At 40.5% G+C, this 12,104-nt stretch overlaps 1 long non-coding RNA gene across 1 annotated transcript in view; it reads right to left on the reverse strand.

Moving 5' to 3' along the window:
* LOC144769321 (uncharacterized) overlaps window positions 1–12,104 on the reverse strand; it is a 666,180-nt gene that overhangs the window by 425,491 nt on the left and 228,585 nt on the right. The gene's annotated exons all lie outside the window — the stretch shown is intronic.

Genomic DNA, 12,104 nt, shown 5'->3' on the forward strand with positions numbered 1-12,104 from the left:
GCAGCGAAGAGAGTGAGTCAATGATGGGTGAGCAGCAACAAATCGACTGTGCTAGTTTTGAAGATGATTGTGCTCCTATGTTTAAGTTGGTCAATTTATCCAGTTTATTGTCGATCCCTGCTGTGAATAATTCTAAAGTGTTCAGTAGGTGATATGTTTAGCATCTAATATACGAGTTACTGGGCGTTACCCATGTGGATTAGTTCCACAAGAAATGGGGTGGCAGCTCTAATCCCTCAGTGTGAACCACAACAGTTTATTCATGGCTATTTGTTTTGTTTTCTTTTTAATTTTCTTTTGTGGTGGTTGTTGGGGTGTGGTGGGGAGGAGGGATCAGCAGAAGGGGGATTTGGGAATGGCTCTGCTGTATGTGAACCTGTGGAGTGGGTGGAGGGTGGGGGATGGGTATTTACAAAAGAGTGTCCAGTCAACATTGAATAAATGCATATGTATTGCTTTTAAACTACGCATGGTAATCAAGGGGGTCGAGGATCCATACAGGAAGGGTGACAGAAATGGCTAACACGGGCACACCTACCCGCAAATTGACATTCCTGATGTGGAATGTTTGCGGACTTCAAAATCCACAGAAGATACGAAGAGTATTGGCATACTTAGACAGGCACGGCGTAGACGTTGCCTGTATGCAAGAAACACACCTCATCTCACACACGGAAGTTAGAGTGGGCGCGAGATGGGTGATCTGGATCACTGAAATAATATCGACTACCAAAATATCGACTACCCAAAATATCGACGAGAAAATATCTACAACCAAAATATCGAGTTTGTATGTACAAACAGGTAAGTACAAAAATATCGAGTACAAAATATCGTTAACAAAAATATAGTTGTAAAAAATATCGACTTTAATAAAAACAATGTTTAATTACATTAATATAAAAAATTAATTACTAAAATATAATTAACAATACTTAAAATAACTTTTAATAATTAAATAATTAATGAAAGTAAAAAAATAATATTTTTTTAATCATATTTCTTAAAACATATATATATATAGTAACAAAATGTAATTAAATAATAGCCAATATTATTAACGTACAAATACAAAAGAGTAAAAATTACTATTCCCACTGCAAACAGTGGATATATGACGTTACAACGCAACTTTTACAACGCACTACCATTACAACGTAAGTATTGGTAAGTATATAATAATTTTATTTAATTTAAATTATTTAAAATTATTTAAATATAATTTAACTTAATTTCATTTCATTAAATTAAATTAATGTAAATTTAATTTTACTTTATTTTTACACTGTACCCCTGTACCCCTGTACCCCAAAACTGACCCTGAACCCTAAAAAAACCCTTTACCCAAAAACCCAAAACTGACCCTGAACCCTAAAAATACCCCTTTACCCAAAAACTAAAAACTGACCCTGAACCCTAAAAATACCCCTTTACCCAAAAACTAAAAACTGACCCTGAACCCTAAAAATACCCCTTTACCCAAAAACTAAAAACTGACCCTGAACCCTAAAAATACCCATTTACCCAAAAACTAAAAACTGACCCTGAACCCTAAAAATACCCCTTTAATTTAACATAATTAGCAATTAATCAATTAAATTAAATTAATTACCAATAACATTTTAATTAATTAACAAATATTATTTAATTACCAATTAATTAAATATTACTACCAATTAATACATTTACATATTTAATAAATAATAATTAAATTACTTCCCACCCTATTCCCCTATAAACCCACAACCCGCTACAGGAAATACATTATTTTAATTTACATAATTAGCAATTAATCAATTAAATTAAATTAATTACCAATTACATTTTAAATAATTAACATATAATATTTAATTAACAATTAATTAATTATTACTACCAATTAATAAATTTACATATTTAATTAATTATAATTAAATTACTTCCCACCCTATTCCCCTATAAACCCACAACCGCTACAGAATAAAATTACACAATAATTTAAAAAAAATCATTAATTAAAAATAATTATAACATAAAATGACACTTTTCACACATATTATAACATAAAAACACTATAAATAATTACATATTATATAAAAAACGATATTTTTTACTTTCGATATTATTTACAGTCGATATTACTTCACTTACCTTAAAAACGATATTTTGGCTGTCGATATTCTGTCCTGTCGATATTTTCTCCAAACGATATTTAAAACTCGATATTCTGTCCAAACGATATTTTGGAGTCGATATTATGTCTGTGCACCGGGTGATCTATCGCGTGGCCTCCTCATTCTCAGCGTATGCTTGGGGCGTGATGATACTGGTCAAGCGGGGCACTCCCTTTCAACCACTAACTACATTTAAAGATGATCACGGGCGGTACGTGATAGTGCATGGAGATTTTGGTGGTACAATACTGATGGTAGTGATGTCCTATGGCCCAAACAATAACGACCCTGACTTCTATGCAGCCATATGGTCCAAACTTAGAGAATTGCCCAACACGACGATCATATGGGGAGGGGATTTCAACAAGTGCCTCGAACCAACCCTGGGCAGATCACCGGGTAATGAGCAATATGGCAAACAATAAGCTAGAGTACTGCGGGAGGGCATGGACACATGGGACATGACTGATATATGGCGTATGCGACACGACAGACGTAGAGAGGGCACCTGCACATCCATGACGAATAACACTTGGTCAAGAATTGACTACTGGCTTATCACACAGGATGCATGTACGTGGACCAAAATGATTGAACACCTACCTAAAAAATTATCCGACCACTCTCCAGTCCGGCTTATGCTAGAAGTCCCTACTTATGTGCCTAGACAATTCACATAGAAGCTGCAAGGTCGAAACTCTTTTAGATCCAGTGTTTCTAGTGAGTTGCACCAGGCCATAACGGACTACTTTGATTTGAACACAGGATCATTGGAGAGTGCGGGATCGCTATGGGAGGCGTTCAAAATTACAATTAGAGGGCATTGTATAGGCAAACAGCAATTACATACCATTGAAAGGGACATTGCACGCCTAGAGGAAGAACACACACAAAACCCAACACTGTTGAAACAAATAAGGGAGATGATGGACGATTATCAACAATATGCAGCAGATGAAATAAAATACAAATCACATAGATATAAGGCACATAGGTATGGGAAAGGAGGTAGACCGGGACGAGCCTTGTCAAGCAAAATAAAACCGGCACCCACACAATCATACATAACACGACTGATAGATGATGAGGAACACATACACTATGATACCCTGTCTATTCTGGAGTGCTTCAAAGATTATTTTGGCTATCTTTACGGAACCAGAATAACTGCTGGCGCACTAGAAATTGACCAATATCTGCAAGATATAGCCATAGCATGGCTGTCAGACACCCACCGCAAATTTCTATGTCATCCTATCACAAAAGACGAAATAGTGGAGGCAATAAACTCCCTCGCAAACACCAAAGCACTAGGCCTGGATGGGATACCTGGTGAATTTTATAAAGCGTATAGCGATTTGTTGATACAACACCTAGCTGAAATGTTTGAGGAGGTATACGAAGACAGCAAATTACCTGATTCCGTGAGAGAGGCCCTTTTGGTAGCACTCCCCAAAATGGACAAAGATCCCACAAAATGTGATTTGTACCGACCGTTATCTTTAATAAACGTAGATGCCAAGATTTTGGCCAAAGTAATTACAACCAGAGTACAAACTCCTCCAGGAGAAGTTGGAATTGCCAGACCAGTCAGGATTTGTGCCTAAAAGATTGACAACTCATAACCTTCGCACTCTCTTCGCATTATATCATCATCTAGACCCTGACACCCCAGCAGCAGCGGCACTACTAGATGCGGCCAAAGCTTTTGATTCCGTTGAATGGGTGAACATGCTAACGGTGTTACGAAAAATGGGCTTTCCAGAGCCATTTCTGAAATGGATAAAGATATTATACACAGATCCCAGGGCCAGAGTTTGAATAAATGGGTACACGTCAGACGCCATAAGTATAAGTCGTGGAACGAGACAGGGATGCCCGCTCTCCCCTATCCTATTTACGCTGATAGTAGAGCCGTTGGCATGCAAGATTAGACAGTTGCATCCAGAGGCAGCACTACAATTCCACCTCCTCCCACTCAGCATCTCTCTCTATTCCGACGATATGGTGCTTTTTACACAACATCCGTACACGCACTTAAATGCACTCATTAGGGAATATGTTCGATTTGAGCACTTCTCCGGTATGAAAATTAACTGGGATAAATCGGTTGTAATACCGCTCACATTGGTCACAACACAACCAAATCTAGACTATCCCCTGAAGTGGAACACGGACCCGGTAAAATACTTGGGAATCTCTATACATAGAGATCTGGAACTTATGGTGAGGGAAAATGCTGGCAGAGCTATGTCTAAGCTGGAAGAGCAGATAGATAAATGGACACGGATGCCTCTCTCATTAGCTGTTGTATAGCTTTACAAAAGATGATTGTATTACCAAAATTATCATATCTATTCATTAACATCCCTATCTGGTTGACACAGACGCTGTTCACAAAATTGAGGACAGCAATGCAGAAGCTCACATGGGCAGGTAAACAAGCCAGAAAACGCTGGGATACTTTGACAAAACCATACCAAAAAGGGGGTTTTGGGGGGCCGGATTTACAATTATACTACTGTTGGGGGCAGGCACAGCATGCTTATTACTGGCTGCAGCCGCACGCTTATATACCACATGTGGCGGTGGAGAGAGACACTGTATATCCAACACCGTTGACAGCTTATGTCTCGGATCTTATATCCTTTACCCACAGCGACAGGATTCAAACTGTACACTGCACCTCGAGAGCGTGGTATATGCTAGCGAGTAGGGCCAAGAAGTTCCCCGTCTAAGCACCGGCATCCCAATTGTGTATCATCCAAAACTATCAGTCATGCAAGAACAAAGGATGCTACAGCTGCTGGCTGAAATTAACTTAAACACTATGGCAGATGTGTTCCCACGTGGCAGTTTCATTTGGAGGGAGGATCCATCATTAAGCACACACAATACACAAATGAAGCTGTTTGCCCACATGCGTTTACAGACAGCGATGAAAGGACTATATGACTTGTAGCTGGATGAACCACCTACACTGCAAGCACTACAAGCACTACTAACAGCGCCTAGCCGCCGAAAATTGGTCAGCCGTTTATACAACATATCACAATCAGACCAAATAGGGTCGGCAGACAACTCACTTAGAAAACGGGAACAGATGCTGGGTTATGCTATCAGCGACCAAGATTGGGAATATAGCTGCATGCAACTGCAACTGCAATTGCAACTGATGACACCAAACTGTAATCTATGTATAGTACATTTTAAATTCCTACACCAATTTTACTATACTCCAACCCAATTACATAAATACGGCCTTTGTCCAAATGACAAATGCTATAGGTGGGAAGTTTTAAGTGCTGATTTCCTACACACGGCGTGGGCTTGCCCACAAATACACAAATACTGGGAGGAAGTAACAGGGGCGCTAACTACCATGCTGTCCGAAATGATACCTAACGCACCACAAATATGCTTACTGGGGATGAATAAGATAACACAAGTAAAGAGAAGGAAATTCTTGGCAGTAGCACTCCTACTAGCAAAGTGTCGCATTGGTATTAGATGGGGTAGTAAGCACCCCCCTAGATTCAAGGACTGGCTCAAAGACATGACATATTGCAGGGACACCGTAGACATTTATTCGGAAGAAATACCACAAGCATCCAGACCAAAAGATTACTGGTAACCCCTGCTGCAATATATCCAAAATGCGCAGGTGGACGAGTGAAGACACGGTTACGTAGAACGATAGCTGAGTATACGACGATTTAGTCAAGTACTGCATGGTGAAAGGATCAGAGATAATAAAAAATAAAGTACGGACAGTGCAATAAGGCGGTAAGGAGGTGGTTGTAATGTCAGAATGTCTCTTTTCACAACACAGGGAACTGTTGCATATTGTGTATTGCTGTTGAGACTATGATCCCCCTTGGAAAGATAGTGGGAAACATATACTATGTGAACAGGGACTGTATACCATGTAATGAAATACTATGCTATCCAGTAATGCAATACATTATAATGTGAAATGTACTCATGATGTTGACTGGACTTAATAAACAAAGTAAAAAAAAGATGTAAGTTACTGAAACTAGAGTCAGAGGAGAGACTTGGTTTAGAACTGATATCATTAAAAGGAAAAATTCATCTTAGGTTATTTATATATGTAATCGATTTAGTAGCCCCCACAAAGCCTCCGACACGATAACCTCACTAACCAACTTCCTTGATACCGCTAGGGAACAGTAACATCTCATAGTCGCTGGCGATTTTAATATAATATTTGAGTCAGTTGACTATGTACAGGAGATAGTGCAGGATGAAGAACAAGCCAGAGGGGTCAACAAGTTCCAAATTCCAGCGATTAAGAGATGTACTAAGTAAAGTAGGGCAACAGTACTATTGTTTACCCTTGCCTATGGAGTACGTGCTTGTAATGAGCTAACTCGTGTGGACGCAGAAGCATGCTTTACATTTAAGAGGGGGAAAGTGAATAGCAGAATCAACTATATTTTGGTAGACCTGGACAACATTTTTATGACATGACCTTATTAAATCGGGAGGATAGTGATCTAAATGCTCTTGCACTGACGGTATCTGGTATCCCAATTCTGTATGGCCGCCCCAGACAGATGGTGGCCCCTATAGTTACCACTAATAACAATAAAAGAGTGAAATGGCCACAGATATTGGCCAATGGGAATCTCCTCCCAAAATGTATGCTGAGGTAGCACAGATCCTTCCTGTCATGGATAATCAAGATATTAGTGATGAGGATATTATGACTACTTTACAGCAATTCTTTTATACCCTAAGATCCTTTTTTATTAAGAGTGCAATTTTAATCCAATCCAACGGAACACTGCCCCATGGTATAATGAGGCTTGTAGGCAAGTCACAGATGGACTAATTGTGGCAGTTAAGAAAGAAACACCGATGGATATTAAAAATAGAAGGACATTGTATAAAAGGGCACAGGTTGGGGCAAAAATGGACTGTTAGTCAGAGAACTGACACACCCTTGTAGAAGCCTCATGGCTGAAGGATTGTCAATTATTTTAGCACCTCCTGTCAAAAGGGACACCCAAGCAGAAAATTGATACTGACTTCCATATACAACCCCATGTCTGGGAAGGTATTTCACAAATCTCTACACAGGCAAAATGGATGATTTCTGTCTAGACGCACAGGCTTGCATAACAGGATTAGCACAAGCCTGTGAAATTAGCTTTTCAATAGAGGAAACTGTTACAGCCATTACCTCTTTGTAGAATGAGAAAGCTCAGGGTTGGACAATCTACCAGGAGATTTGTTCAATGCGGAGCCTACCATATGGCGACCTCAATTACAAACTGTTTTCAATGCCATCTTGCGAGGTGGAGATATTCCTGCAACCTGGAGAGGTGCGGAAATTACCCAGATATTCAAAAAGTAAGACAAGGGGGACCAGTGAACGATAGGCCAACTTGCCTTGTGATGTTTCTCAAATGGTTTTTAATAAAGTCATTTTAACCCGATCCAAGTTTTGATCGAGGAGAATGATATATCATCCACTCTACAGGCAGGATTCAGGACTTCCACGTGTACTCTAGACCAGGTATTTAGACTTCTCCTGATTATATGATAAGAAGTGGAAAATAGGAGGGGTCAATTATATGTCGTGTTTGTCGACCTTAAAATGGCATTCGACTCAAGACTCAGGACTCCCTTTTGACTTACTTAAAATCCTTATTCGTCTACACCAGGATAATTACGCCAAAGTCATGTGGAATCTAGACAGTGGTTTAACCAATGACATTCTAGTCTTTAAGGGAGTATAACGGGGCTGTGTTCTTGCCTCTACCCTATTTACCCTGTACATAAATGGGCATATAGGAGAGCTTGAGGTTAAACAATGTAAATGGAAGAACAAGCGCACAGCTAGTGTTTAGGAAAGTTGGTTTAATTGAAATTAATTGATAGGTGCTCCCTCGGTATCATCTCCTGTCCACGTGACGATTAGACCTATGAAATTGTTAGCAATGCATCCAATTGAAAATTGGTGGCATCCCAAGGGGCACACTGATGTGTGAAAGTTCTAGATTTGATTCATGAAATAAAGCTTGAAAACTTGTTCAGTATGGTAGATTTAAATTTTATTCCACAGACTGATGGAATAAAATTTAAATCTACCATACTGAACAGGTTTTCAAGCTTTATTTCATGAATCAAATCTAGAACTTTCACACATCAGTGTGCCACTTGGGATGCCACCAATTTGCACTGCTAACAATTTCATATATAGGAGAGCTGTATGAATGTGGAGGTAACACTCCCAAACTAGCAGGTAGTCCTGTGCCCTCCTTGCTTTTTGCAGGTGACACGCTGCTTATATCAAAGACACCAATGGGCATCCACAATGTTCTTAAAAAAATTGCAAAAGCATGTAAGGACAGGGGATTCGAAGTAAACAAAATTTAGGGCTCACAAGCCCTACAAATCCACCAAGGCTAAACTGATGTTAGGCTCCCAAACACTATTACATGTCAAGGTATTTGATTACTTCTGAGTCCCCATCAGCGATAGTTTAGCTTGGACACCCCGAAAAAGAAAAGAGTGCTTTACCCGTACAACATTTGTAGTGGCTGGGAGGGTAAGGGATTCCGCTTTTCAACCCTCTTCCCCAATTCTGGAACTACATCGGGCAAAAGGACTAGGCTTGGCCTTAAACGGGGCTGTGGTGTGGGGACTGGCGAGCCTAAATCACTTAGAACTTCCTGAGAACAAATTCATAAGGGCGATCCTTAACCTACCAGTGAACACGCCCCTAATGCTGTTACGACTTGATCTTGGCCTCAAACCTATTAACAGTTTTGCAATTCCTTATGCACTTTTGTTTTGAGTAAGATTATGGACCAGCAGTACCCAGGTACTGGTAAAGGATGCTTTGAAAGAATTACTAATACTACGAAAACAATCAGGATGCCTCGCCTGGTTCAATAAGGTTAGGGATTGGCTTATTATATTGGGGATGGCGGTTCATGTAGTAGGCCCCAAAGACTATTATGAAGAAAATGGTACCCCTGCTCAAAAAATTTTACTGGGAGTTAGTTGATTCACTATGCACGGATGCTAACGCACATGAGACTTTAACTTCCAGTTTTTTGTAATGTCAAAGGTTGGTTTACTTTTGATATGTTTATGGATGATGTTGAACCCTCGCAGGCATGAGAACTTTATATCCAATTCAGGTATGGGGTTCTTCCTCTAAATTTTAGGAAAAGTACTGTGGAAAATGCCTCTGTAACATCTCTGTGCCCGTCCTGTCATTCTTCTCCTGAGACTTTAGAACACTTTGTCTTTTTCTGTCTCACGTATTTTAATCCCAGGAAAACCTGGCTAATTCCTGCCTGTTGTTTGCTTTCTTTCACACGCCCCTCTGATGACTTATATATTTTTAGTTACTACAAGACGGCTCATATTCACAATCTCTAGATACTTGCATCATGCTTGGTGGCAGAGATCAGAAATTATCAAAAATGACTCTGTGGAAGATAAATGGCCATCTAAGCAACCTAGTTTGAGGGATAATTTTGGATCAATGGGGCTAAGAAAGTTTGAACGTTTACATTTTATATTTGAGGCAATTTTGGAAATCTCCTGCCTAAATCTCATTTAAAATCAAAAAATGTTATACATTTTTATAACTGATGAAGGGATGCGAAACCATATTCTACTATACATTTTGATCTTTTATGTTGTAATGAATTTTTGCACTGTTTGTGATTTTGCCGATGTAAATGATCATGCTATTAATCGAATAAACTGATATATAAGTGCTGAAGGCGTACTTCTCCCAGTTGCACAGGACTCATAGCAGGTTGGTTATTGTGACTTCAGCAGCAAAAGGCCTCCCCCCCACTAGGTGTAAGCTCTGTCAAAGTATTAGTAACATACCAATTTTCTACAAAAAATATTTAATCATCATCATGAGAGCCATCAAAGGTTATAGGTTTCCTAAATTTCTTTCTCATTAGTCTTCGAAGTATCTATTCCACTAACGTCAATAGCCCGTTATTCAGGCTATAAAAGGTGTATGAAATTGTGTTATTAGTTGTGTAGCCTGCACAAGTAACAGGGTAAACACAAGGAGATGATGGATGGAGCACTGAAGCTTTTCAGACACTCACCCCCAGTCACAGATCTGGGTTGAATCCATAATCGTTCTTTAGCTCACTTCACCACCCCAGTTCAGAAACAGCTATATGCAAATCAGTCTTTACCCTGTGCCTCATGGGAACCGTCCAGCCCGAAGTGCCAAGCTGTGTGGCTACAAAATGTTGATGGATTCAACCCAGATCTGTGACTGGGAGTAAGTGTCTGAAAAGTGTCAGCGCTCCATCCATCATCTCCTTGTGCTTGCTCTGCACAAGTGATAGGTCCACAATTGTCCTTAGTGGAAACCAAGCACCCCATTGCAGTGCTTGGCTCTCTCAGGCGAGTGAGGCAGAGCAGTTCAAGGCCTACTCAGAGGAGGTGGTGTGGGCTGGTAATCACCATTCATTGGCACTCAATATTAGCACTCAATAAATTATCGTCCAGTCAGTAACTTTTCTCTAGGAATAGCACAAGTACATTTATTACACACTAAATACTGCACAATAATTTACAAATATGAACATTAGCAGATGGAAAATATCATAGATGACATTGCGCAATCACATTTAACTTACTAAAGGGTTCATACTAACATATCAAGTGAGTCAATTGGCTTGCTCAAGGTTCAAGAGCAACAAACCACCTGTTAAAATCATTTCGCAGGTAAATGCAGTTATCAAAACAATAATCCTGTGTAAAGGCACTTATTAATGCTAACAAAACATATACACTGTGAGCAACAATCCTTGTCAACATTACAAACCAATAAAGCATTTAAAATAAGCAAAGCATTTTTGGGGTATATTTTATACATTTTTAACCCATAAAACTGGAATTATGAAAGCAGCACCTAGAGGGCTTCGAATTGTAATGACATTGCATTGCAATCACAAACGTGCCCCCTACAGGGAAGTTTAAAACGTGTATTTTCTGTAACAACTTTCAGGCCTTTTAGGGTATTGCAACTGCAACCATCAACATAACCCATAGCACTCCTAGATGTAGAGCAAAAGCACAAGGCAGGGGAGTGCTTGGAAATAGAGTGGAAATTCTGGGGAGGTGAGTCTTTTTGAGTCCCACCCAACTTAGAGTTTTGGAATCATCAAATATATCTGGTGGAGGCAGAGGGTACTGTGCTGCTTCTGCAGCTCCCCTGTACTTTCTGCCTCTGTTGGTGGTGACATGCCATCCTGGGGCTACCACAAAGGCAGAAACAGTGCAAAAATAGTCAGGCCCTACAGGGCAATATGGGATGCACCTCCATGAGTTCAGGAATATTGAATTAAGGCCTCTTACTGTGAGCTGGGGAGAGCTGCTTTCTTTGCTTGATTTTGTTCTGGTGTGCCACGTGGCTCATGCCACACAGCTCCTTGCTTCTGTGGGGGTGCTCAGTTCCAACCAGGCACCCTGTGCAATGGTTTGGTGGTGGGGCTGCCCAGTGAGCCCAACCATGTCCACTGGCTTCCGACCCAGGCAGCATTCCTCCTTGCTGTCACAGTAGCCGGCATGGCCTGCCTTCCCTCTCGTGACAGTGGCAGCCTCCCGCACCCCCAGACACAGGTAGTGGGCAGGCTGACCACAACTTGGGCAGCGGTATGACACTCTCCAAAATCAGTTCTTGCCATTCAGGGGTCGGGGAATGGGTCCCTGCTCCCTGAAAAGAAGCACACCTGAGGGATGGCGTGTGCTCCATGAGAAGAAAGGTCAAAGGTTGCCACACTCAACAATGTCATAACTCGGGCACGGCAGGGCCGATTCTGTCAATCTTACGTTCATTTTACACCAGGTGGCGAACTCTAGCCACCAGGGCAGTTGCAGCAGACCTCCTCACCAATTTGTTCTCCTGACTTCCTGCACCAGCCTTCC

This window comes from Lissotriton helveticus, chromosome 1_1 (genome assembly GCF_964261635.1).
Source record: "Lissotriton helveticus chromosome 1_1, aLisHel1.1, whole genome shotgun sequence".
Classification (NCBI taxonomy): Eukaryota; Metazoa; Chordata; class Amphibia; order Caudata; family Salamandridae; genus Lissotriton; species Lissotriton helveticus.